The sequence below is a fragment of the Nuphar pumila genome, chromosome 15 (genome assembly GCF_984573655.1).
Source record: "Nuphar pumila chromosome 15, dmNupPumi1.hap1.1, whole genome shotgun sequence".
In the NCBI taxonomy this organism is placed as follows: domain Eukaryota; kingdom Viridiplantae; phylum Streptophyta; class Magnoliopsida; order Nymphaeales; family Nymphaeaceae; genus Nuphar; species Nuphar pumila.
In genome coordinates this window covers 14355926-14375533 of record NC_143263.1, presented here as the reverse complement: position 1 = coordinate 14375533, position 19608 = coordinate 14355926, and the positions used below count along the sequence as shown (strand labels likewise).

Here is a 19608-nt window from a genome sequence, read left to right as displayed (position 1 = left end):
CTCTCTTGAATATTTCTCTCCTTTAAGAAAGCTCTTTGACTTTATAAACAAGCTATTATAATATAAAAAACATCTTATTAACAATGACAATTCTCTAGATACAAATACAAAGACTAATAGAATGAAATTTGGACAATTTAGATGCTTCTTCCACTTCAGGAATAAAAGCAACGTGCATTGAGTTGATGTTTTTCTCTATCTATCTATCTATCTCTCTATATATATATATATTGTTAGGCAGATCCTTACCAGTTATACAATGATACCATTGGGATTTGAACTTGCGACGTCTCAACACAAGGTGACGTGCACTAGCTGCTCCTACCGGACAAGCGGAGCCCCGTAGGTAATGTTATTTTATATTCATTGAGAGCATTTATTGCAGTTTCACATTGGCAAGATACTCATTTTATCTAACAAAGTCAAATACCTTTTACTATTAAGGGCCTGTTTGGAATCTGTAGCTCGGATGGTTTATGCATTTGAAGTGGCAGCTGCCAAATCCATGATTTAGTGTAAATACAAAGGAGAAAGTGCCTCACTTCCCATCCCAAATGCATAAATACCCATCCCAGTGCCGAGATTCCAAACAGGATCACCAAGGTAGTTTGACCAAGATTTTACCTTGGATCACCAAATGCATAAACGCCCATCCCAGCGCTGAGATTCCAAACAGGCCCTAGATGCATTTTTAGAACTTACTGTGCATTTCCAATGGATACCTATTTAACCCATAAAAACCCAACCCGGTTGGCATGTAAAATTGAATCCGGTTGGGAATTCAATCAGTTTTGCTATTTAATACCGAACTCAACACAAATATATAATCGGGTCCAAAATTGCATACCAAACCCGATCAAACGGTTTGGGTCGATCCGACCCAAGGCTGTACTGTTGACATCCCTACTACACACGTAAGGTTAACCCTAAAGTCACAAATAAGAGAAAGCAATGATTGCATAACTTCTCATGGATATAGGAAGGCCAACATGCTCAACAAATTTATGATTTAATAATTATAATGGTAGTGATTTATCATAATCTTTCATGAACAATAAATTGGCAATGAACCAGCTGAACTATAATGTGTATCATATTATCATCACCATTTGGACATTGTGTGAAAGTCGAATACTGATTTTGGTTTGACTTAGCCCAAAATATTGAGCTTTTTTTTTCTTGTTTTGGTAGAATAATGGTTTAGAGTTGTTGTGGATCCGAAACCTTACATTAAACATTTCATTTTTCATTGAATATGGATTTGGAACTGATTTAGAGGATAAAATCTTATGTTGGGCATTCTTTTGTCAAATCTTAAGTTGAGCCATTGTGACTTTGGTTGTGTACTAAGTTGGCCCTGTTGAAATACTATTTTTTTATTTTTTAAATCAATCTATATGTTTTCTCAAAATCGTCTTTGCATTATTTATTATTTTTTAAATTCATCATTTGAAGAGTAATGGTTCTTCTGGAGTGACTTGAAACACTTAATCTATATAAACACACAGAAAACACTAATAATTTAAACCAACCTTTTATTTGAGAACATATAAGTAAGCAATCACTCATTTGTCCGAAATTTAATTCCAAGCCACCTCTTATTTAGGGATGGCAATGGACCGGGGCAGGGGCGGGGGACAAGGTCTCCACCCCCGCCCCATCTCAAAATTCTGCCCTCCATCCCCACACGGGTTTTGATTTTAACCTCCATCCCTATTTCATGTCCTCCATCCTCGGTCCAAACGGGGCGAGGCAAGAAGTTTTCCCCCAGTCCACTGCCATCCCTACCCTTATTCTTGCATGAATTCATTAAAACAATGAAACATTGTTTCATTTTTATCCCATATTGCATATAATCTCTCTCTCTCTCTCTCTCTCTCTCTCTCATGCACATCGCCCCTCATCTTTAAAAACCATACCTTTAAAAATTGTTTAGTCAAGCTTTTATATACCGCCCACTTATGATATCAAGCTTTTTATATGCTACTCATTTTTTTACTCTCTTGATAGAAACAATAGTCTCACTTGAAATTGATGAAACATAAACTCAAGATTCAAAAAATGCTCAAATCGTTATCTTACTTTTTACTAATCTTCATGACTCTCATAAGAATTTATATTCTCAATGATTATATATATTGTTGGAGACCTTTCTATATACTTCTAATGCAATTATAATAGCTTTTTACCTTCTTTCTTTGGGCTTGATACTAAGCAGGAATTTTATAATTAATCCAGGATTGATGACCCACTAAAGACATCATGACACATCATAAATTCTACAGGAAGACATTTCATATTTAGATTAGAAAATATAGCTGCCTGTCTATATGGCTGAGCTATAGATAAATAAGGTTTATATTAAAATCTTTATTATAACAAAAAAGTAATGAAAATATTAAAATAGATATAGATTTAAAACAAAATAATTTTTTATTCAAAACCTATGGTTGAAAATTTATTAAAGCAAACACGCACCTTTCTATGGTGCAACATCTTGTTTAGTCATCTATATAGTAAGAGGAAGAAAATAATGAAAAAATAATAATTTTAAAATATTTTCATGGAAAAAAGTAAGGTCATCTGCATTGATCCAAGCTCGTGCACTGTAAATCAGTTGTGCTCCTATGATATACAAGAAGATATTTTGGATTTGAGCGATCGACCTAAATCATAGAAAGGGACATTTACAATTGATTGGGGTGGATCTCATCTCATGTCCACTATTAATAGATTGGCCTTGTGGAAATTGCAATTTGCCTCTTTATGGCTACTAACCTAAATTAAATTATTAAAAAAATAAACAAATTGGACTGACATGCATGAGTAACTAAAATAGTTTGTGCATCATGCAATGTATGTTTAGGAAAATTGGGGGTTACCAACAGGGGCTCCGCTTGGCAGGAGCAGTTAGTGCATGTCACCTTGTGTTGGGATGTAGCAAGTTCGAACCCCAAATGGTATGGTTATGTAACTGGTAGCGGTCTGCCTAACCCTAGCTTTCTCTGTCGAAAAAAATGGGGGTTTTTAAAATCATAAGATGCATGCAATGTAACGTGTGCCATGGATAGAGAGAGAGAGAGAGAGAGAGAGAGAGAGAGAGAGAGAGAGAGAGAGAGAGAGTTGTTTATTTTAGAAAGAGCGATTTATGAAGATTTTAGTGGAAAAAGAGAGTAATTTATTAAGATTATGATATGGTAATTGTCTATTTATTAAAAAGTTAAGTTTTCATTTTTTTTCCACTATCTTATTCAAATATTTAAAATTTACATACGTGCCATCTTAATAACATTTTTTTTAAGAAGAAAAGATGCAAATGCCGAAACAAATTTTTAATTAGGTCATATACTTGTCATTAAGAAAAAAGTAATAAAGAGAATTTTTTGGCACCCATTGCCCCTGTTTCTTCCTTTATAATATTTAGGATTTAGGATATGCTACTACTACATGCATGCATGACTATGTTTTCATTACATGTATAATTATACACGTTTCCACTATATTCATACTACATCTTTATTTTTCATCATGTATATACTACCTTTACATTTTATGCAAATACTAAAAGATTGTACTTCAATTCTCTAAACGTGAGTATTTACCAAAATATCCAATTGCACGTCAACATTGATGTGTGGCTTTTATCAACAACTCAAAATGGGGTTTATACATCCGACATCTATGCCTCTTCTTCTATGTGCATTTTCTTTTGTATATATGAGATTTCAATTTGTTTACACTTTCATTCAATTGTGCAATTCACCAATGATAACTTTTTAATGTTTTCTTCAGCAACGTTTTATTTTTATTTTTCCTTTTTATATGTTGCCGTAAATTTGTAAGTGAAACCATTTTTATAATAAGATTATGAAGGATACCGCAATTCAGCCATATTTTCGTCAATATTGGAACATTACCCCCATGTTTGGTCTTCATTTGTTGCATCTCTTTTCTTGTTTCTTACTTTTTAGGTGTCAGAGCTTTTGAGGATGGTACTTTTACATCATTGATCTGTGATTGGTGTACATGAACAGAACAGAACAACTTCTCTAATATATGTAGTTTGTTATTGTATTTGAAGTTGCACTATGGTTTTAGTTTAATCTTATATGACTTTAATTCTTTCTTTCTCTTTCTCTCTCTAAGATAAAACCAAAAAAGTGACCTACAAATGAATCTTAATGTACATGTTGTTTGATATAAAGTAGCTTTACAGTTATCGGGATCATGCCTTTTTTTATTTGATCCTGAAAAATTGCTTTGCATGAAAATGCCCTTCTTCATTGGGAAGTACACTTCTCATTCTTTTCACATTCATTTCCCAAATAGGTTCTGCCTCATTTCCCAATCTATCTTTGTTTTTTAATCGCTTCCACATTTCTCTTCTTGTTATTTTTAGTGGTAAAGAGGCTTATATTAAGGATGTAAGTAGTTGACATCTTGGCTAAGAGTCGAATTGGATCTCACTCCATGTAATTAGATTAGATAGAACAAATAACATTCAGGATCTGACTCCATTTAATTAGATTAGATAGAACAAATAACATTCAAATTCATTATGCAATCATACATCCAAATTTGTATCTAAATTCAAACTTACTCACATTCAACCAATAATCCAAATCCAATTACATATTAAAACATGTCTTATTTACTAGTAGGATCCAAATTTAGTATGAACTTTTTTTTATCATTTCTACTATAAATTTGACTTACAAGTCGGATGAGGTCAGGTTCAGTAAAAGCCTGCAGCTGATTGTAATATAACGTGTACATTCCCTTCAATGTGGGATCTCATTCGCTCCAACAGCCCTTCCTACTCCTTTTCATGCCGTTTCTGTTTTTAGATTCATGTCTTTTTTATTTCCATGCTATCTTTTATGCACTTTTTTTTTTTAAATTTATAACTCGAAGAAACCGCACACGGCAGGAAGACCTGGTTGTGCGGCTCAGCCTGCCACGTACAATTCCGAAGCTAGGACTCCTGCCCTTGGAGCCTATGCTATGCATTGGCTTGTGCAGAGAGGAGACACTTAGAGAATCCAACCGTTAGCAGCCAAGGCCCCCACCAACTATGCCAACCCCCCTTGGGGTTTGTTTTATGCACTTCTTTCCTCACTTCTCATGCATGCTTTCATAATTCACAATGCTTTATAAAAACATTTTAGGGTTGATGGCCGGCGCAGCTACAATTAGGGGTGTCAACAAGTCGGGTTTAGTTCAGACCCAAGTAGAACAAAACTTGGACCAGGTTTTTTGGTATGATATTGGGTCCAGACCTGATTCTAATCAGGTCCACTATAATAAAAATCATACCCAGACATGATAAGAACTACATGAACCATACCCAATAAAACCATATTTTATTATTATTTTTACATTGAAAATTTGCAGGTCTTAATCAGAACTCGGATAAGTCCGATTCTAGTATAAAATTTCACAAATTATACTCAGGTCTATGTATTAATGGGACCTTCAGGTTCAGACTCGAGTCTTAATTAGGTCTTCTTATTTATCACCATATCCGGACCCTATAGGGGTCCGGGTAAACCAGGCCAGTTGACACCTTAGTTACAATCATATTGTACAGAACCCTTAGATAGGTTACGTTAGAATCAAACCACAGACATCCCATCACTTAAGAGCCGTGCATCTCCGTTAGATACGTGAGAGTGGGGACCACGACCACCTCCAATCAAGAATCAAGTGAGATGTACGGTGGTGATGAAATGTAACTTGCTCTCTATTATAAGCTTGTCGGCGTCCATTTCACGTTTCTTTTATCCACTTTCTGTTGTAGCAACCCTCAAACGGACTTTGTCAAAAAAGAAACATGTATCGGATTTGCCATGGAAGGACAATTCCATTCTGAGTCAGGACATCAATCTCTCTCTCTCTCTCTCTCTCTCTCTCTCTCTCTCTCTCTCTATATATATATATATATATATATATATATATATATATATATATATATTATTGAGTGGATGGAAACTCAAGGGGGGACGAAGAAGAGAGATTTTCCATTTCGTTTGGTATGTAACCCAAAATCTTAAATCTTAAATCTCCGTGGCCGCTGATCCAACCTCACCAACGACCAACAATGGATGCTGCCGATCTCTGGATGTCCAGATTCGCCGCTGCTAAGCGACAATACTCGTTGCAATGCAACTCTCATCCTGGAGGTCTCTCTCTCTCTCTCTCTCTCTCTCTCTCTGTGACATTCTTTGATGGGGAAGAAATAAATAAATTATTGGAATGGATGGTGTTGGTAGATCGGAGGGGCGTAATGGATGAATTGGAAGCGGAGGAGGAGGTGGGTCCGGACTTCCCTTGCCCTTACTGTTACGAAGACTACGATATTGCTTCCCTCTGCGCTCATCTGGAAGATGACCACCCTTCCGTTGACTCCAGAACTGCCGTAAGAGACACCCACCCCCCTCCTCCTCCTATTCTTTATATCAAATCCCCATCAATAAAAATGAATCACTTGTCGGTCCTTTTGTTTCTATGGCAATGATTTCTGGGTGGTACTCTGGTTTCTCTGGTTCAGATCATATGGTTGTTGTGATGCCTATTTGTTGGACACCGTAAATTCTTTTACAATAATTGCAATCTTTTAAAATTGTTTTTAATCATTTGCTGTGTGTATAGTGTATATATGTGTGATTCTTGATGTATTAATCTCTCTCTCTGTCTCTCTCAGGTATGTCCGGTTTGTTCGGTTAAGGTGCAAAGGGACATGTTAAACCATATCTTGCTACACAGGCATCTATTCTATATACCTTATTCCTTTTTGTCTTTTCTTTTCCTTTCCTCTTCCATTTATCTCTTCTGATATTAGTATAGTTTAGGCCTTAGGGCATATATTACAATCTCTTTCACTCTTTTCAAAAAAAAAGGAAAAGAAAATAGAGAAAATATAAAAAGAGGAGAAGAAATATGCAGATATGATTTGACTTGCTAGCAAGTTGAATAAGGTTATGAAGAAAATTGGCAAATGTTATTGTGATCAGAAAGTCTCATTATCCTTTGTTTAACAAAATCTACCTGCATAGGCGTCAAAGGCTACGGAGAGTGGCTATTTCAAGTAGTCAAGCTTTATCCCTGCTCGGATGTGATCTTCGTGAAGCCCATCTACCGTTCCTTCTCGAAGGTGGTAGTGGTGGAGGGTATCGGTTAGGCGGCATTAGCTCATCTGGCACTAGCAATTTGGTCAATGACACACTTCTTTCAACACTTGTGTTGAACTTGGCATCCCCTGAAACAGAAGAAGTTTCAAAAGCCATTTCTTCTAGTGTTGATGATTTCCTAAGAAAGGGTGCGAGTACAAGCCAGTCTTGGAAATCAAGGTGATTTCTTTTTCATTACTTTTAAACAAATCTTCATCTTGAGGTGATTGAAATATGATAGACCAAAAATTTCCCTTTTCTTTGGTTGCTTTGGTGATTCAACCATGTGAAACAAATCATGCTTTTTCATTTGTAGCATAATAGAGTGATGCTGTCAATTTCTCATTTATATAGTTTAGGAGCTTTGGGAATGGTCTGGTCTACAACTGTAGAATGTAAATTGCTTTGAACTGAATTTATCTTTGTTGTTGGGTTTTCCATTTAAATCACATGGAAACCATGTCCAAGTTTATGTAGCTAGCTGGCTATAATATTCTGATTTTATGTTTTGAACATACTCACCAATATTGGCATTATTTTGAATTATATTGCTTTTTAAACAGAATTTTCAAAAAAGCCAAAAAATAAAAATATCACAATGCTTCAAAATGTTGACATTAAGAATTTCACAATATAATTGTTTTGTGTTTCTCGATTTTATCTTTTTGTATTTAAAAAATCTTTGAGATTCCAAAGAAAAACCGCTAATTTTTAATTTCTCCCAAAAAGAAAACCTTTCTGAGACATTGCCATGATGGATATTGGTGACAGTGGTTTGTTAATATTTTAAAATACGAGGCTTTATTTTTGTGACAATTTCCTGAATGATTTGAGATGTTTGGCAGGTGTACCTTTTAAGAGCATAGCTTCATTATTAGATCTGGGATCCAAGTGTGCATCTAAACGGACTAGGTATAGAACCTTTTTTTTTCCTTTTCTCCCAATAGAGGTTTGGGCTACAATGTTTCTTATAGCCAGATATATTCGGGGCACTTCCTCTCCAGTCTTGACTGTCAATTTATTCTAGTGTTGATTAGAGCTAATGTTGGTGATTAACACCTTGCTATTGGTAACAATGTCTTTTTGTAAGATGCTGTGGTACATGGGTGGTGTGTTTGAAAGCAATAAAGTATGTCGCTTTCTTCTACTGAGGATGAGTATGGAACTAGCAGTGTCCCATTTCCAGTTATATGATGGCTTCATGGATTCTTACAGATTTTGGAGGTTCAGTTGACTATTCCATCATTGTTTGAAACAATACGTGTGATCTATTTGGCAAATACATACCAATACCATATATGTTTTGGGTTATTATTTTATGGGCCCTTTCATTGTGCCATGTCTGTAATTATTTTGTGGGCTTTTCTTGATGTTGAATAGGAAGTTGATGTCAGGGAGAAACACTCTAGTGCTGGTTTCTTGCCTTCCTAACAACTTTGATTCATGAGTGTGAACAGCTAAAAAAGGAAAGGTCACTATCTTTTATTCAGGCTAGTCACAGAACAATAACTAGTCCCACCTTTTATTTTCCTTATCTGGTTAAGGTGGACTTTTTACATACATGCGTATTCAACTAGATATTATGTTTCTTGTGGCTGCTATTTGTTGGTGCATTTTATTGTCTTCCTTTCCAGCCCTTGAGTTGGCTTATTTTAATATTGATCAGGGTTGATTGGCACTCTAGTACCTTTGGCACTGTTCTCGGTTCTCTGATTTATGGATGTGTAAAAACTGCTATAAGTATGTCACTTTTTTCTACTGAGAATGATCACAGAGCCATGTCATGTCCCATTTTTAGTTTGTTGAGCTACATTGGCTCATTGCATGTGTCTCCAATTTAATGTCTATCTCTCCAATTCTTGCAATAATGGAAAGAGCTATCTGCAGTTGCAGATAGATTACTTTTTGTGGCATGATATTTTCAAGGTACTATTTTCTGGCTCTTTTAGTGTGCATTTTGAGTTGTCAATCGTTGTGATATTAATGACAGCTTTCTTGCTAAACATTTTTTTTGCTGATCAATATTCTAGTATCGGTTGCTGTGTCTATCAGTTTCCTCATTCCTGATTCATGAGGTTGTAAAAAATAGTAAGTGTTAAATTTTCTATTGGGGCCAATTAAAAAATTGATTTTTTTTTGGCCTAATAGACTTCTTGCAAAAACTTGTTCTTAGTGATTCTTCCATCCAGATTTGGCAATAATGAAGCACCATCTACATTGTCAATTACAAACCCTAATGCTCAATTTCCTCTCTCTCTCTCTCTCTCTCTCAAACACACACACCTTGTTGAGAATCACTGACTGGGAAAAGTTGTCATTTTACCATCATCTCCTACTGTGGTAGATTTGTAATTTATGTTCATAGTTTGTATTCTTTGAGGATTTTTTATTATGATGGCATATACTATACTATAGTAGACATATAACTGTCTATAATAAGCGCTATGGTAAATAAAATGTAATAGAGCTGTCCTCTATTGAGATACCTTATGAGTGACATCTAGTGTTCTCTCTTATTTCATCTTTTCTCTTACTTTTTTGTAAGTTCCAAGGCTGATTCATATGATAGTCAAGTGGAAAATCCCTCTAGTAGAGTTTTTGTTCCTTTAAATATCTCACATGCTTTCTTTCTTTTTTCTAGTCTTTCTTGCTTCTTCCTGTCTTCTCCATTTGCTTCTTCCTGTCTTCTCCATTTACTTCTTCACTTCATCATATTCTTTCTTCTTCTTCTTCTTCTTCAATCTATTATTTGCCACTTGATTCTCTTTGTTCTTCTTCTATCTTTGTTCATCATATTTCATCTCTGTCTTTCTTTTTTTCTCTTTCTTCCCTTTTACCTTCTTTTTGTGGCCCTTCTTGTTGCTAATGTCATTGCTCATGCCAGTTTGTTGCCATTGCTGATGTCAACACAGATGTCTGCACCTTTCTTTTGAAGTACTCTTTTACTATGCTGAATATATTAACATAGGAAAATATATTTCATTAATATTTTCTTGTTCTTGGTTTTGTTGATCTAGACCCTGGTACTTCCAATATTTGTTTTCCAAAGGACAGGACAAAATTGATCCCTTCATTTTTTTTCTTTTGTTCGAAAAGGAATCATGGTTCCTTATTTGTTACTTGAAACATGGGAATCACATAGATGAAATAACAAAATATCTACCTAAATTGATTTCAAAAGAACCAGATGAAGGAGGACATTTAAGATTGTTCTTATTTCAAATTCAACATACGGTTGGTCGGTCGGCAAGGTTTTGGGTCTCATTGGTTGATCAAATAAACTTTATCAGAGATATTGACTCAAATGATTGACATCGTATCTACTATTTATTTTTGGAGATAAATGTATAACCTATACACTCAAGTTTCACAATCCAATTCAGTGAATCTAAGGAAGACACTTTTAAATTATAGGTGGATAAATTCATGTCCAACTGTTTACTAAATGGCAAATACAATTAAACACTTTTGTGAAGGGGTAATTTGGAGACTTTTAAAGCATCTGGTAAAGTGTTTTTAGTTCAACAATTTTTGCAGTCATGTGATTGATTTGAAAATTGACCGTGAAATACCTCAGTCCATATATCTTTTTTGTAGCATATATCTGTGCTTTCTTTTGAGCATCCTGTTTTCTTGAGCTGTATGGGGGGATTTTTGTTCTCGTGATTAATACCCACTATCTAAGAGAAGCTATTTTAATGTAAGGTGAGATGTATCCACTTCAGTACAGAAGTTTTTGACTTGTGCAGCAAATTGGTTCTCAACATAGTCCTTAAAATCCTTCAAAAAAGAAAACGCATTTTATTGTAAAAAGAAAATTCATGTACGTCTACTACTAGTCATCAATGAAAATAATTGAATATCTTTGGTTGAAAAAAACATTATGAGGGCAGGTCTCCAAGCATCTGAAGATTGAAGACTCAAATTGACCAACTCTTTAAAACTGCTTCTTAGCAAACATGTAGATTTCTATGCATTTCATCATCCACAAAAACTTGATTTGTATATTGATTATGCACAACAAAAGGATGAGAGAACTCAAAAATGAAAAGCAAACTGGTTGACAAGTTGTGATACCAAAGAAGGGGCTATTTGGATGACAGTAAAAAATATATTACGAGCAACAAGTCGTAAGGCCTGGTGGGGGTTTCCAACTGGTTGCCGAGCCTAGGGTTGGGCAACAGGTCATAAGGCCTGGTGGGCCAAGCTGACTCGGCCCACTATGGGCCAGGTTTGGGTCAAGATTTTAGGCCCTGACCCATTAGCTACCGGGCCGACCCGATGGGCCTGAGTTAATTAAGCTACTTAATTAATTGCTTAAAATGTTAGTTGGTAACTATTATTATTTACCTAATTAATTATTTTAACTTTATGGAAACTAGAAGGATAATTAGTTGGGTGCATGGTAAGTTGTTAACTATTACTATTTACCTAATTAGATGCATTAATTTTATGGGAACTAGAAAGATAATTAGTTGGGTGCTTGGGACTGTTGGTTTACCATTTACATCACTATCTTTGATGGAATCGGTAGAGATTTTGCATGTCTATGATGTGCATGGAATATGGAGTGTTTAATATGATGATGCATTACCATGCATGCATATATCTAGAGCAAATGGGTCTGGGTTGGGCTGGACCGATCCGCTGAACATTGGGCCAATGGGCCGGGTCATGGGTTGCTTTCCAAACCTAAGCCCATTAAGAGCTGGGCCTAAACACTGCCCATTACTAAATAGGCCGGGTCCTTCTCAAAGCCTGATGGGCCAAGCTCCAAACGGGCTTGGGTCGGCCGGGCTGGCCCAATGCCCACCCCTAGCCGAGCCATGGTTTGTCCATTAAATAATGGCTGCGACCATCCTTTCATTTCTATCATTTTTCAAATTGTGAAGGAAAAAGAACACAAACCCTGTTTCATTCTCCTTTTCTCTAGCGACTTTTTTGCCACAAATTAGCTGGAAATGATGATGCATAGTTTTCATTTCCATCATTTCCCAGTCCATGGGTGTTAAACACAGCCCCAAACCATTAACAACAAGACAACAAAAGCATGAGAGGATGATACACAACAGTTAACCCTTGAATTTCCTCACCATGCAGGGATGCATTTTTCACATCTAACTGAACTAATGGCTAACCAAACAACATAGCAAGAGATAAAATGATTCTGACTCCATAGGTTAAAAACTCGCCGGGTCAACCTTGTGACTCGGTTGACTCGGCCTGAATCGCTTAGTCACTAGGTCAAAAATGAGTACAAACTCATTTTGTACCGAATTGACCTGGCCGAGTCATGGACGAGTCAGCCGAGTTATGGGTGAGTCATGCATATATACATATAATATATTATATATATAATTACATATATTATATGAAATATAATATAAATATTTTATATATAAAAATATGGTTATACATATATTAATAAAATTATTTATTTAATATATTATAAAAATATCATATAATGCATATTATATATAATATATTGATAAAATACTGTAAAATATACATATTATATACATATATTTATATAAAATATAAAGATAACATGACCCAAACATGTCATCGAGTTGACCTGACTGAGACAGGGGTCACTCAAGGACGAGCCGAGTGGCGAATCACTGGGTTTTAAAACCATGTCTGACATTGACAATTTATGCTACTGGGGCTGATTATTTTCTCGTAGTTCATGCTTTGTTGTTGGTTGTACCCTTTGGCAACCAATCTAGCTGTGAATCATTTTATACTCTGATTTTTACTTAATTTTATGCACCCATTTACTACCTACTATATTTTTATTTTTTGGCCTCAACAATATTCCATGTATTATTTTGATACATGGCTTTAACTTCTTGCATAGCCTCTATCCACGTCTTGTCTTTGATAGCATCAACATAATTATTTGGTTCTTTAACTTTGAACACTTCACTAATGAAAAATTGAAAATCAGATAAGAAACTTTTATAAGTGATAAGATATTGATGCAGCGAGAGATCGGCGTTTTGACTATCGTGGGTGCCGACGATAGGGATACTCTCACAACGCGCGATCAGTCGTGCAGAGTTAATTAAAATCTCAGACAAAACGCTGAATGTAGGGGGGGTCTGAACAATCGATCCACCTTAATTGTTTACTAAAAAAAAATAACGAACTACAATGAATAATGAAGAAAGGAACTTAGGAAATGGAAATAGCGGCCGGGAAGAAAGTAAAAAATGAAAGGCTGTTGTAGAACTGAACATAACAGAGGAAAACTCAGAAAAAAAATATCAATCTTCTTCTCCCTACGTAACCCTAAGGCCGGGTATTTATAAACTGCATAATGGATCTGGATCTCGGGTCCAGTCCCTGGACCCAAGATTAAATCAATGTTGTTGACGTGCTGGATCACCCATGTGTTGGAACGCTGTCGACGTGCGTGCTTCAGACCTTCACTCGCTTGGAATAGGTATGCAGGGCACATCCCTGAATCGTGGTACCCTGCTCGAGGTCGGATCCATCACCTGAGTCCAATCGTCCATCCCATTGGGGTCGAGATCCCGTGCCAATCCTGGGTCGCTTGGTAGTGGTCCGACCTGGTTGTGCTCTGCATCATTCTCCTCTGGTTGGGAAGAAGTCGGCTCTGACGACTTATTGTCACCACAGTATGCATATAGATCAGACACATTGAAGATAGGCGAAATGCGCCAATCTTCGAGCAAAACAAGGAAGTAGGCATTCAGACCCAATCGCCGAAGGATCTTGAAAGGGCCATGTTTCTTGGGGATCAACTTACCATAAGTACCCATTGGGAAACGCTCAGGACGAAGGTAAGCCCATACTAACTGACCCACTTAAAATTGGACATCACGACGGCCTTGGTCCACAAAAGCTTTGTAAGCTTCGTAGTTTTCCACGAGTTTGGCTCGCACCTGTCGGTGAATATCACGCATATACTCTACAACATCAAAAGCATCTGGGGTTGGGTCTTGGAGGCTAGTCACGGGTGCTAGATCAACTACATGCGTCGGTGAACGCCCATAGACCACTTGAAAAGGGGATTTGCCAGTGGACCGGTTGATGAAACTATTATAGGCAAGCTCGGCTTGCGGCAAGACTAGGTCCCATGTCTTGACATTTTCCCCCACAAGACTCCTCAGTAGGTTCCCTAAGGTGTGATTCACAACCTCCGTTTGACTATCGGTTTGCGAGTGGTATGCACTACTGAATTGGAACTTGGTTTTCAATAAGGTCCATAATGACTTCCAAAAATTGACTCATGAATCGAGTGTCACGATCTGAGGTGATCGAGTGAGGCAACCCATGGAAACATGCCACGTCCTTGAAGTAGTACGAGGCTACTAGGGAGGCGTCAGTGGTTCACTTACACGAGATAAAAATAGTCATTTTGGAAAATCGGTCAACCACAACTAATATCGAGTTAAAACGTCACGAGGTCCGGGGAAGGCCCACGATGAAATCCATAGAGACGTGCACCCATGGCCGCTCAGGGATGGGTAATGGAGTATAGAGACCGCTATTTTGACGTAGACCCTTGGACACTTGACATACCCGACAACCCTGGACAAACTTGACAACATCTTTACGCATTTTGGGCCAAAAGTAGCGTTCATTTAACAATGCGAATGTCTTATCATGTCCAAAATGCCCAGCTAGCCCCCCTTCGTGTAATTCAGAGATCAATTGTAGCCTAAGAGAGAATGCCGGCACACATAACTTATTACCTCGAAAGAGGTAACTGTGATGTATAGTGAATCGTGGGTCTGCCGTGCTGGTGGAGGAGAGGCACCCTTCCCAGACCTGCTGAAAATCAAGGTCCGTCGGGTACAACTTCTTGCACTGTTCAAACCCAATCACCTGCTCATTAAAAGACTATTCTTCCTGCTGAGTGCGTCTGCTACCTTGTTGAGAGTACCCGATTGATGACGAATCGTAAAAGTGTACTCTTGCAAGAAGCTGACCCACTTGGCATGCCTCACACTCAACTTCTTTTGACTGTTTAAATACTTCAACGCCTCATGATCCGTGTACAAGACAAACTCCTTATAAATGAGATAGTGCCTCTAGTAACTAAGGGCTTGCACAACGGCATAAAACTCAACATCATAAGTAGAATGTTGACGTCTTGCCTGAGTCAGTTTTTCACTAAAGAACGCAATAGGCCTGCGGTTCTGACTTAGGACGGCGCCAATCCCCACTTTAGAGGCGTCACACTCAACTTCAAAAACCATGCTAAAATAAAAAAGTGCTAGAACAAGGGCACTAGTCATTTTCTCCTTGATGAGCATGAAAGCTTTGCCCGTTGTCGAGGTCCATTGGAAACTAGCACCCTTTAGACATTCTGTGATAGGGGCCATGAGGGTGCTAAAATTCCTAACAAAACGATGGGAGAAGGTGGCCAACCCATGGAAACTACGGATCTCTCCTATAGTTCGTGGGGTAGACCATTCTACAATTGCTTGGACTTTGGCTGGATCAACCTTCACTCCATCAGACGACAATATAAAACCCAAAAACACCACACTTGACGTCATGAACTCATACTTTTTGGCATTCACATAGAGTTTCTCTTTCCTCAAAATCTCTAGGACTTGACGCAAATGACTCAAATGATCAGACAAAGAGGAACTGTAAACCAAGATATCATCAAAATAGACAAGGACAAATCGTCTGATACAAGGACGCAACACTTGGGTATCATGTTCATGAAAGTACTTGGAGCATTCGATAACCCGAAGGGCAGGACTAACAACTCGTACAACCCATCACGTGTCTTGAATGTCGTTTTTCAGTCGTCCCCTTCCCGGATACGGATTTGGTGGTACCCGCTTTTTAAATCGATTTTCGAAAAAATGGAGGCACCAGCCAGCATATCAAACATGTCATCCAATCGGGGAATGGGGAAACGGTATTTGACAGTGATATGATTGATTGCCCTACCATCGACACACATGCACATGGACCCATTTTTCTTGGGAGTGAGTAGGGCGGGTACTGCGCAAGGGCTAACACTCTCACGAATGAACCCCTTTTGCAGTAGCTCTTGGACCTGTCTCAACAATTCGGCATGCTCTGCCAGGTTCATGCGATACGCAGGTAAGTTTGGTAGACTCGATCCGGGGACAAAATCTATTGTAATGAAATATGCGGAAAAGAAATGTATGTCCTACAATGGACATTCACACATAGAAATCAAAGAACAAGTCCAAAAGAGGACATACACAAAAGCCAATAATGGCTAGAAAGCATAAAATCTTATAAATGCACAAAAGGGCTTGAAGAAGCCACACATTACAAAGGGGGAGACCCCACTTATTTATAGGCAAGAGAGGAGTGAGGGAGAGTTAGAGAAAAGCAAGAGAGAGGGACCATTGGGAGTCCCAACAAGGAGTCGTTGGGCTCCCAACGGTCACAATTGTGACCGTTGGGGGCCCAACGACTCTTTGTTGGGGCCCCCAATGGCTGTGCATTAAATGCACAAAAAGAAATAAAAAAAAAGACAAAAAAGAAAAAATAGGAAAAGAAAAAGGAAAAAAGAAGAAAAGGAAAAAGTCTAAAATGCCCCTATTGGGCGAGATTACAAAACTACCCCTTATCGGGTAGTGAATGAGAACTATATTTATATATATATATATATATATATATAAATATAGGTATTACATATATTTTAACACCCTCCCTCGAGCTTTACGGGGATACAACGGAAAGCTTGTTGAGAAGAAACATGAAACGAGGAGCAGCAAGAGCTTTGGTGAAAAAGTCCGCCAACTGGTACTCGGATGTGACATAGGGCAATGCTATGGTTCCTTTTAGGTATTCATCTCGAACATAGTGGCAATCCATCTCAATGTGTTTAGTACGCTCATGGAAGGTGTGGTTGCTGGCAATATAGATAGCACTCTTGTTATCGCAACACATCTTCGAAGGAATTGAGATGACGATGCCCATATCACAGAGGAGACTTCTAAGCCACACAAGCTCCATGGTTGTAGTGGCCATTGCACGATATTCCGCTTCAGTTGAGGACAATGATACTTTATGCTGCTTCTTGCATCTCCAAGAAATCATAGAGTCACCTAGGAAAACACAAAAACCAGTGGTTGAGACTCTATCATTGGGATTTCCTCCCCAATCAGCATCTGTATAAGCAATTAAATCAAGGGATGATGAAGAGGAAAGAAAAACTCCCTTAGTTATGGTGTTTTTAATATATCTGACAATTCTTAAGACTGCACTCATGTGCACAGTTGTAGGTGCATGTTGAAACTGACTGACGGAGTGAACTGCATGAGCTATGTCTGGCCGAGTGATGGATAAGTATGTCAGAGACCCAACGAGTTGACGGTAGGGAGTAGGATTCTCAAGAAGTGTCCCATCTTCCAGTCTCAGCTTTGCATTGATAACCTCAGGGGTTTCTGTTTTCTTATCATCCGAAATTTCAGACTTGGCACAGATGTCAGCAGCAAGTTTCATCTGAGAGAGGATGTACCCTCGAGGTGAATATGCAACTTCAATACCTAGAAAATATCTTAAGAAACCAAGGTCAGACATGTCAAAATTTTCTTTTAAAATTTTCTTAATATCATGGATTCCTTGCTCATCACTTCCAGTGATGATCATATCATCAACATATAGTAGTAGAATAACTACAGAGGACCCTGCACTTTTCACAAATAACGCAGTGTCAGTATAACATGAACGAAAATTTAAGTTAGTCATTACAGTACTAAATCTGTCATGCCAAGCTTTCGGAGCTTGTTTTAACCCATATAGTGCCTTTTTTAGTTTAAGAATTTTGTTTTCACCAATGGATACTCCTGGTGGAGGATCCATATAGACCTCTTCACTTAGTTCGCCATTAAGAAATGCGTTCTTAACATCCAATTGATAGATAGGCCATTTTTTAACGGATGCAACCGCAATAAGAGTCCTAACACTAGTCATTCTAGCTACGGGAGCAAAGGTTTCTTCATAGTCTATTCCGTACTCTTGAGCATATCCTTTGGCTACCAACCTAGCTTTATAACGTTCTAATGACCCATCACTTTTAGTTTTAATTTTGAAGACCCATCTACATCCAATAGACTTCTTTCCAGTGGGTAATGAGGTTATTTCCCAAGTTTTAGCCTTTTCAAGGGCACTAAGTTCAAGTTTCATGGCTTCAACCCATTGAGGAATGTTTTTGGCTTCATTATAGTGTGACGGTTCATGATAAAAGTGTAATGCAATTAGGCATGCCCTATATTTAGGTGTTAGGGACTCATAGGAAACAAACCTATTAGGAGGATTGGAGATCCGGCTAGATCTCCTTAAAGAGGTTTCTTCTATGTTGAAATTTTGAGAATATTTTTCTAAAGCGCTAATAGGAGTTTCTTGACCACGCCTAGCATAGGTTTGAATGGACCTATTTTCAACATCATTACTTGCATTTTCAACATTACTAAGAGGAGTATCCTCTAAATCATTAGGAACATCCTCTTCGTGAGGAATCACATCTTCTTGAGAGAGAAGATCAAATAAGAAAGCATATTCGCTTTCATCAATATCTTTATGTTTCTCAAAACCGTTCTCATTTTCTAAAAATGTAACATCTTTTGATACATATAGTTTGTTGCTTTTGGGATCGAAGCACCTAAAACCCTTTTGATTTTCTCCGTATCCTAAGAACACACATTCGATAGCCTTGGGAGATAACTTATCTCTTTTATGTGTAAGGACAAAGCACTTACACCCAAAAATTCTTAATCTATTAAAATCGGGTGTTCTTTCAAAAAGTTTTTCATATGGAGATATATTTTGTAGGGATGAGGATATCATTCTATTTATCAAATAAGTGGAGGTTAAGGCGGCTTCGGCCCAATAGCATTTTGGAATTTCTTTGGAAATAAGAAGAGTCCTAGTGGTTTCCAAGATGTGTCTATGCTTTCTTTCGGCTAGACCGTTTTGTTGGGGAGTCCTAGGACATGACCTTTGATGACAAATTCCATTGGTTTCCAAATATTCTTGAAATTCATTTGATAGATATTCTCCACCGGAGTCGGATCGAAGAATGGAGATATTAGTTGAAAATTGATTTTTGACAATCATATGAAATTTTTTAAAGAAGTTAAAAACTTCGGATTTTAAATTGAGAAAATAGATCCACACATATCGAGTGAAATCATCAATGAAAGTAACATAATATGAGTATCCTCCTTTTGATATGACCGGAGAAGGACCCCAAACATCCGAATGAACTAATTCAAAGGGTCTTTTTGACACAAATGTTCTTTTTGGAAATGGGGTGGATTTCATTTTTCCAAAAATACAACTCTTGCAAACAAAATGTTTCTCATTACAAAATTTCTTTCCAAAGGGAAAGGAGTACATTTTTGATAAACTTGGATGTCCAAGTCTTTGATGCCAAGTTTCTATATTTTTATCTTGGACATGATTACAA

At 37.5% G+C, this 19608-nt stretch overlaps 1 long non-coding RNA gene across 1 annotated transcript in view; it reads left to right on the top strand.

Moving 5' to 3' along the window:
* The first annotated feature begins 5851 nt into the window (after positions 1-5851).
* The window catches only part of LOC149814586 (uncharacterized), a 42911-nt gene continuing 29154 nt past the window's right edge, over positions 5852-19608 (top strand). Inside the window, exons 1-3 of the long non-coding RNA XR_016427992.1 lie at positions 5852-6182; positions 6273-6418; positions 6704-7349. This is a non-coding gene — a long non-coding RNA (uncharacterized LOC149814586). The remainder of the gene's footprint in view (positions 6183-6272; positions 6419-6703; positions 7350-19608) is intronic.